Source organism: Phalaenopsis equestris, unplaced genomic scaffold (genome assembly GCF_001263595.1).
Source record: "Phalaenopsis equestris unplaced genomic scaffold, ASM126359v1 Scaffold233871, whole genome shotgun sequence".
Taxonomy (NCBI): domain Eukaryota; kingdom Viridiplantae; phylum Streptophyta; class Magnoliopsida; order Asparagales; family Orchidaceae; genus Phalaenopsis; species Phalaenopsis equestris.
This window is the reverse complement of record NW_018251802.1, coordinates 31,475-40,096: the sequence shown is the minus strand read 5'-3', so window position 1 is coordinate 40,096 and position 8,622 is coordinate 31,475. Positions and strand designations below refer to the sequence as shown.

Genomic DNA, 8,622 nt, shown 5'->3' with positions numbered 1-8,622 from the left:
GAAAAAGGGATGGCGAGAGACAAAGAGAGTGGGAGGTGAAGAGGGGGAGAGAGATTCTTAAAGTATGTCTGATGCAAATGATAACATGGATGGCATGACACAACTTCAGGAACCTAAGCAGTCTTGATGCAAATGATAGCATGGATGCAAATAATTGTGGGTCAATTACTAGATCTCGTACAAAGAGGGTGAAAGAAGATCTTAATGGATTAGTCCAGGAGGCTTGGATTCAAGCCAAAGAAGCGACTTAAGCCAATTCATGGGGATCTAAGGAGAAAGAGCCATAAAGATTTGTCAACTTATTCCAAGCCCAAGGATAAAGGAGTTATATTATTATGGCTAAATATTTTGTGTTTTTTATTGCGATTTAAAGGAGTTTTTACAAAAAAGCCCAAGGATAAAGGAGTTTTTTAAGCTCGCATGCCAACTTGATGTATTTTTCTTTTCTTTTAGAAGATATATTTTAGAAGATATAAAGATATATTATCTTCTCTTTTGTTTGCTTGTAAGCTTTAGCCTATATGTAGGTCTTACTTCAAATGAGAAAGGGACTTTTGATTCTTGCAAAATAAAACTTATATTTGGGTTCTCCCAAGCTTTCCTTAGGATTCCAGCAGAACTTTAGGTCATCGCCTAAGGAGTTCTTTCTCGACTTATCAAGCGGATTTCCACCCCGTTTGTGGAGTCTTCCATTGTACTAAGGTTCTTTCCTAACATCAAGAATAAGGTTGAGGTCTTATACCAACATTCTTGTTTGTGTTGAGCATTGCATCATGGTTTACCTCCATCCATCCATTTTACCGCCAAGTGCTACCTATAATTCAGTTTGTTCTAGCCTTGGGACGGTTTTATTGTTTGGTTTCTTGCATCTCATAACAATTTCCATCAATTCTTATCGGTTTTGGCATAGCACATCCAGTCTTCTAATAACATCAATCCTCATGGTCCTGTCTTGTATATATGACCTGTCTTGTATATATGCACAGTAGTTTGGTATCAGAGCCTCATGGTTCTTGAACACATAATTTTCTTGTTGGGCTTTTATGTTCTTGTTGGATGTTTATTTTTTTAAAGGTAATTAATGAGATTAGTTATTTTCTTATTTCTTATGTCCAATTTTTTGTCTATGTCTAATTTTTATTAAGTAATCCAATTTGTAATTTCATTTCATAATTAATTGTTCAATTAGCTTCTCTCATAATCATTCATATTCGTGTTCTTGTTAATATTCACATCGTAATTGCTTATGCAATCATCCTCGTTATTTTTCATATCAGTTGTTCTATTTATTATCCAAATTGTCCAAATCAGTGTTCATGTTATTGTTTAAATCATCTTGTTCTTGATACTGTTTATGAAAAATGTTGTTCTTGATGTGAACTTTTTATTTTCATTTCATGTTATTTTTATTTCTTAAAAAACAAATCATCTTGATGTGATGTTATTATTTTTATTTCTTCTTTATTTTCTTGTTGTTCTTGATATCATTTCTTTTTCTTGATATGATTGTCCAAATCAGTTTAGTAGTGCTTTTGTTTTGATTCAAGATATCAAATTTCATATTTCATTATCATCATCCCAATGTTTTGCTCAGCATTTTGATTTTTTCTTATTTGTGGTGATTTAGAATTTGATTTGAGTTGTTAATTTCGAATTCTTGCTTACCTAACTTCATTGTAAATCCTCAATCATGTCCCAAATGAATTTTTAAGAAGAGGAAACGAAACCCGCCGTTCCTAATCTCCAATTTCAAGCATTGGTAGGGAAGATGAGAGGAGGCATTATGGTGGACAAGCTAGAGACATTAGGAATTGGGACGATAACAACTTGGCAGGTATTAAGAGGCTCATTCCTTCTTTTCAAGGCAAAAACAATCCTGAAGCCTATCTCAAATGGGAGAAGATGGCTCACCCCTGCCACAACTATCTTGAAGTAAAGAAGGTGAAATTGGCTGCCATTGAATTTACTCATTATGTAATTCTTTGGTGGGATCAATTAGAGTTGAGCAGGAGGAGAAACTGAGAACGTCCCATAGAAACATAGGAAGAAATGAAAGTTGTTATGAGGAAACGATATGTACCAATACATTACTATCGAGAATTGCATCATAAGTTACAAGGCTTAGGCAAGGTAATCGAAGTGTGGAAGATTACTATTAGGAGATGTAGATTGTTATGATTTGGGCCAATGTAGAAGACGACCGAGAAGCTACTATGGCTAGATTCTTAAATGGTTTAAACCCATAAATCCAAGATAGAGTGGAAATGCAACATTATGTAGAGTTGGATAACATGTTACATGTGGCCATCAAAGTAGAGCAACAACTCAAGAGGAGGGGTGGCCCATGTTTTTCAATTAGTGTGGGTTTATCTTGGAAGCCAGATCTTAAGAAAAAAGAAGATAAACAAATTGCAAAGTACAAACCCGAGCCAAGACAAGAGACAACCAGCTAAAGAACTCAAGGGAAAATTGACCCTTTCACTTCTATAAATCGAGACATTAAATGTTTTAAATGTCAAGGCAGGGGTCATATAGCCAACCAATGTCCTAAAAAAAAGAATCATGGTGATAAGGGATAATGGAGAGATTGAGACTAATGAAGAAATAGAAATTGACTCTATACAACCAATAGAGGACATTGAATGTGAAGAATATGTGGTCACAGGAGAATTGTTAGTCACAAAGTGTGCAGACCATGTGCAGACCAAGGTTGATGAGGGAATTCAAAGAGAAAACATTTTTGATACTAGGTGCCATGTACAAAACAAGGTATGTAGTATGATCATTCATGGAGGAAGATGTACTAATGTTGCTAGCACTATTTTGTTTGAAAAACTAGGACTACCAACCATCAAGCATTCCCGACCTTACAAGTTACAATGGTTTAATGATAGTAGTAAGGTAAAGGAGAACAAGCAGGTTTTGGTTTCATTCTGCACTGGAAAATATGAAGATGAAGTTTTGTGTGATGTAGTACCAACGCAAGCAGGCCATTTGTTACTAGGCAGACCATGACAATTTGACCAACGAGTTAAACATGATGGTTTCACTAATAAATACTCTTTTGAAGTCAATGATAGAATTATCACTCTTGTGCCAATGACACCAAAGGAGGTCTACAAGGATCAAGTGAGATTGCAAAATGATTATTATCAAATGAAAAGGAGAGATAAACATAAAGAGGCTGACCCAAATGAGAAAAAGGAAGAAATGGAACAAGCAGCCATTAAGAGAAAAGACGAAAGAAAAATAAAATTTATGCAAAGGCAAGTGAGATCAAGGAGCATTATTTTTAAACTAACCAATGATTGTACTTCTTTACGAAGAGGCATTTTTAAACACTAATGAATGTGACAATATTTTGTCTAGTTCTATTATTTTTTTTCTTTTGCAAGAGTTTCAGGTTGTCTTTCATGAGGATATTCCACATGGTTTACCACGCATTCGAGGGATTGAGCATCCAATTGATTTTATACCTGGAGCCACCATTCCAAACCGTCCAGCCTATAGAAGCAATCCGAGGAGAAAAAAGAGTTACAAAGGCAGGTTGGGGAACTAATATAGAAGGGGTATGTGAGAGAGAGCATGAGTCCAAGTGTTGTTCCGGCCTTGGAGAATTTACATGGATTGTGGAGCCATCAACAATATTAAGAACAAGCAGCCATTAAGAGAAAAGACGAAAGAAAAATAAAATTTATGCAAAGGCAAGTGAGATCAAGAGAGAATTATTTTTAAACTAACCAATGATTGTACTTCTTTACGAAGAGGCATTTTTAAACACTAATGAATGTGACAATATTTTGTCTAGTTCTATTATTTTTTTTCTTTTGCAAGAGTTTCAGGTTGTCTTTCATGAGGATATTCCACATGGTTTACCACGCATTCGAGGGATTGAGCATCAAATTGATTTTATACCTGGAGCCACCATTCCAAACCGTCCAGCCTATAGAAGCAATCCGAGGAGAAAAAAGAGTTACAAAGGCAGGTTGGGGAACTAATATAGAAGGGGTATGTGAGAGAGAGCATGAGTCCAAGTGTTGTTCCGGCCTTGGAGAATTTACATGGATTGTGGAGCCATCAACAATATTAAAATAAAGTATAGACACCCTATTCCTCGCTTAGATGATATGCTAGATGAGTTACATGGATCTTGTGTGTTTTCTAAGATTGATTTAAAAAGTGGATATCATCAAATTAGGATGAAAGAAGGTGATGAGTGGAAAACTGCTTTTAAGACAAAATATGGTTTGTATGAATGGTTAGTTATGCCTTTTGGTTCAATTAATGTACCTAGTACATTTCATGAGACTAACGAACCACTTTCATGAGACTAATGAACCATGTTCTGTGAGCTTTTATCAAAAAATTTGTTATGGTCTATTTTGATGATATTCTGATCTATAGTAAAAACTTGAAGGATCATGTTAAACATTTAAAACTTGTTTAGATGTTTTGAGAAAAGAAAAGTTATTTGGTAACTTGGAAAAGTTAATCTTTTGCACCAATAAACTTTGTTTTTTAGGATTTGTTATGAGTGCGCAGGGTATACATGTTAATGAATAAAAGGTGTGTGGTATACATGAGTGGCCTAGTCCAACTAGTATAAGCAATGTTCGTAGTTTTCATGGACTTGCTAGTTTCTACCAATGATTTGTGAAAGACTTTAGTAGCATAGCTGTACCACTCACTGAATCAATCAAGAAGAACATTGGGTTCAAGTGGGGAGAAGCGCAGGAAACGACATTTCAATTGAACAAGAAAAAACTTACCCATGCCCCTGTTTAGACTTTACCTAATTTTTGTAAAACAGTTGAAATTGAATGTGATGCTTCAGGTATTTGCATAGGTGTTGTTCTTATGCAGGAGCAAAGACCAATTGCTTATTTCAGTGAAAAGTTGAGTGGGGCCACCTTAAAGTATCCTACGTATGACAAGGAGATGTATGCAATGGTTAGAGCCTTAGAAACTTGGCAGCAATACCTTTGGCCTAAGGAGTTTGTGATTCACACTGCTCATGAGTCCTTGAAGAACATGAAAGGTCAACACAAGCTAAATAAAAGGTATGCTTGTTGGGTGGAGTTCATTGAAACATTTCCTTATGTCATTCGATACAAGCAAGGTAAGGAAAATGTGGTTGTTGATGCTCTTTCTCGAAGGTATGCATTACTATCTACTCTTGATGCAAATTTACTTGGTTTTGAATATTTTAAAGATTTATACCTTGATGATGTTGATTTTTGTAATAAATATCAAGCTTGTGATAAAACTGCTTGCGGTAAATTCTTTAAACATGATGTGTTTCTATTTCGAGAAAACAAGTTACGTGTGCCTAAAAGTTTTTTGCTAGAATTGCTTGTACAAGAATCTCATGGAGGGGGATTAATGGGACATTTTGGAGTTGCAAAGACTTTAGCTATTTTGTAGGAACACTTCTAGTGGCCACACATGAGGCGGGATGTCGAGAGGATTTGTGATAGGTGTGTTACATGTCGACAAGCTAAATCTCGAGTGCAACCCCACGGTTTGTATACTCCTTTATCGATTCCTAATGCACTTGGATTAATATGTCTATGGGCTTTATCCTAGGTTTGCCTAGGACTAAATGTCGTAGAGTTTCAATTTTTGTGGTGGTGGATCAATTTTCCAAAATGGCACATTTTATTCCATGTCACAAAACTGATGATGCTGCTAAGATTGCAAATTTGTTCTTTATGGAGATTATAAGATTACGTGGTATGCCTAGAACAATTGTTTATGATAGAGATCCTATGTTCTTGAGTTACTTTTGGAAGACCTTGTGGTGTAAGTTAGGAATTAAATTATTTTTTTCTACTACTTGTCACCCACAAACCGATGGTCAAACTAAAGTAGTAAATAAGACTTTGTCTAATTTGTTATGGGAAATCATAAAGAAAAATATCAAAACATGGGAAGATTGTTTACCACATGTTGAGTTTGCTTATAATAGATCTGTTCATTCTGCTACTAAATTTTTACTTTTTGAAATTGTTTATGGTTTTAATCCCTTAATGCCATTTGATAATTCCATTTACTGTTTCTGAGCAAGTTAACTTGTATAGTAAGAAAATGGCTGAGTTTGTACAGTAGATACATGAGAAGGCATGATTAAATATTGAACAATGAACAAAGTAATATGAAAAACATGCCAACATGGGGTGATACAAAATGATCTTTCAACCTGGAGATTGGGTTTGGTTACACATTAGAAAGGAAAGATTTCCAGAACAAAGATATTCCAAACCACTTCCAAGAGGAGATGGTCCTTTCCAAGTACTTGAGTGTATCAATGACAATGCCTACAAGCTGGATCTACCGGGCAAGTATAATGTGAGTGCCACATTCAATGTTTCTGATTTAAGTCCTCTTGATGCAGGCATTGATTTGAGGACAAATCCTTTTCAAGAGGATGAGAATGATGCAAATGATAACATTGATGGCAATGACACGACTTCAAGAGACAATTTAATTCAAGTTCCATGTGGGTGTGGAACTTGATGTCATGCAATGCGGGTGAAAGAAGCTCTTAATGGATTAGTCCAGGAGGCTTGAACTCCAGCCAATTCATGGGGATCTAAGGAGAAAGAGCCACAAAGATTTGTAAACTTATTCCAAGCCTAAGGATAAAGGAGTTATATTATTATGGCTCGATATTTTGTATTTTTTTATTGCGGTTTAATAATGGCTTGAATGCCAACTTGATTTAGTTTTTCATTTATTTTAGAGGATATTTTATCTTCTCTTTTGTTTGTTTGTAAGCTTTAGCCTATATATAAGCCTTAATTAAAATGAGAAAGGGACTTTTGATTCTTGCTAAAAAAAAACTTCCATTTGGGTTATCTCCCACGGTTACCTTAGGATTCCAATGGAACTCTAGGCCATCACCTAAGGAGTTCTTTCTCGACTTATCGAGTGGATTTCTACCCCATTTGTGGCATCTTCCATTGTACCAAGTTTCTTTCCTCACGTCAAGCATGGGGTTACAGTCTTATACTAATGTTCTTGTTTGTGTTGAGCATTGGGTCAAGGTTTACCTCCATCCATCCATTTAACCACTAGTTTCTACCTATAATTTGGTTTGTTCCAGCCTTGGGACGCATTTATTGTTTGGTTTCTTGCATCTCATAAGAATTTCTGTCAATTCTTTTTTTGTTTTAGCATAGAAAATCTAGTTTTCTAATAAGAACATCAATCTCATGGTCCTGTCTAGCATATATGCACATCAATATCCCTCTCTCCCTAACTCTCTCCCCGCCCTCTCTCTCACTCTCTTCTACTCCAACACTCTCACAAACACTCTCTCCTATCTCTCTATCTTTTTTCTATCTCTTTCTCTGGCACTCCCTCCTCCCTTACTCCCTCTCTCTCTCCCTATACTTCTCTCTTTCATGCTCTCACTTTCTCCCTCCGTCTCACACACCTTTCTCTAACGCTCTTATGATCATGTATCAAGAGAGAAAGGGAGGAAGAGGAGATGGAGAGATAGAGAGATAGAGATGAGCGAGAAAAAAAAGCGTGAGGAGGAAGAGGAGATAGAGAGATAGAGAGGGATAAGGTAGGACAGAGAGGGAGGGAGAAAGATATAGAGACATATATCAAGAGATAAAATAAGAGGGGTGAGCGAGAGATGAGGGAGAGATACAAGGAGAAAGGGAGGAGTGAGAGAAAGCTCTCTCTCCCCTTTTGCTCTATCTAATCTCTCTTGAACTCTAACTCTCCCATACACTCTCTCCTCTTCAAATAAAAGAAAGCTTTCTCTATCCCCTTTTTGCTCTATCTAGCTTTCTCTCCTTCATTAACATTATATCACTCTCACACTCTTTACCTCTCAAGGAAGGATGTTAGTGAGAATGAGAGAGATTTCTGTCCCTTTCTCTTCTCATCTCTTTCTCATTCTCTTTCTCATTCTCTATCAGTCTTCCTCTTCTCTCACTCTCTTACTCTTCCTCTTTCTCTCTCTCACATTATTCTCTCACTACCACTCTCCCTCCCACACTCACTTTGTCTCTCTTGCTCTCTATCTTCCTCTCCTCTCTTTTTTATTTTATTGTTCGCTTTCTCTCTCTTATAATCTCTCATTCTCGTTTCTCTTCTATATCTCTCCTCTTTGTCTCTTCTCTCTCTCACTCACTCTCTATTTCTCAACCTCTCTTTATCTTTTACTTTGTCGCTCCATTTTTTTCTCTCTTTTTCTCACTCTTCTTTCTCTTACACTTTTTTTCCACTTACTCCCTCACTTTCTACCTCTCTCCCTCTCCACACCACTCTCTCTATCTCTCTCTTTCTTTTTTATATCACTCTCTCTCCTTTTATCTCACTCTTGCTCTCTCTAACACTCTTTTTTCTCTCTCTTACAGTCTCACCTCTCTCCCTCTCAGTCTCTCTCACTTTTTCCTTATTGCTCCTTGCTCATTCACTCTTGCTCTCCCTCTAGCTCTCCACCTCTTTTTTCTTTATTGCTCTCATTATCTCTCGCTCATCTTCCCACACTCTCTCCGACGCGCCCTCTCTCTATCTCACTCCATCTCACTTTCTCACATTTCTCTTACTCTTAATTTCTCCTCCCCTTACCATCTTTATCTCTTTATTTTTCTCACACACTTT

The 8,622-nt window shown here is 36.5% G+C and overlaps 1 pseudogene; it reads left to right on the top strand.

Annotated features, from left to right (window-relative positions):
- The first annotated feature begins 1,902 nt into the window (after positions 1 to 1,902).
- On the top strand, positions 1,903 to 6,528 carry LOC110038788 (annotated as a pseudogene).
- Positions 6,529 to 8,622: the final 2,094 nt, after the last annotated feature.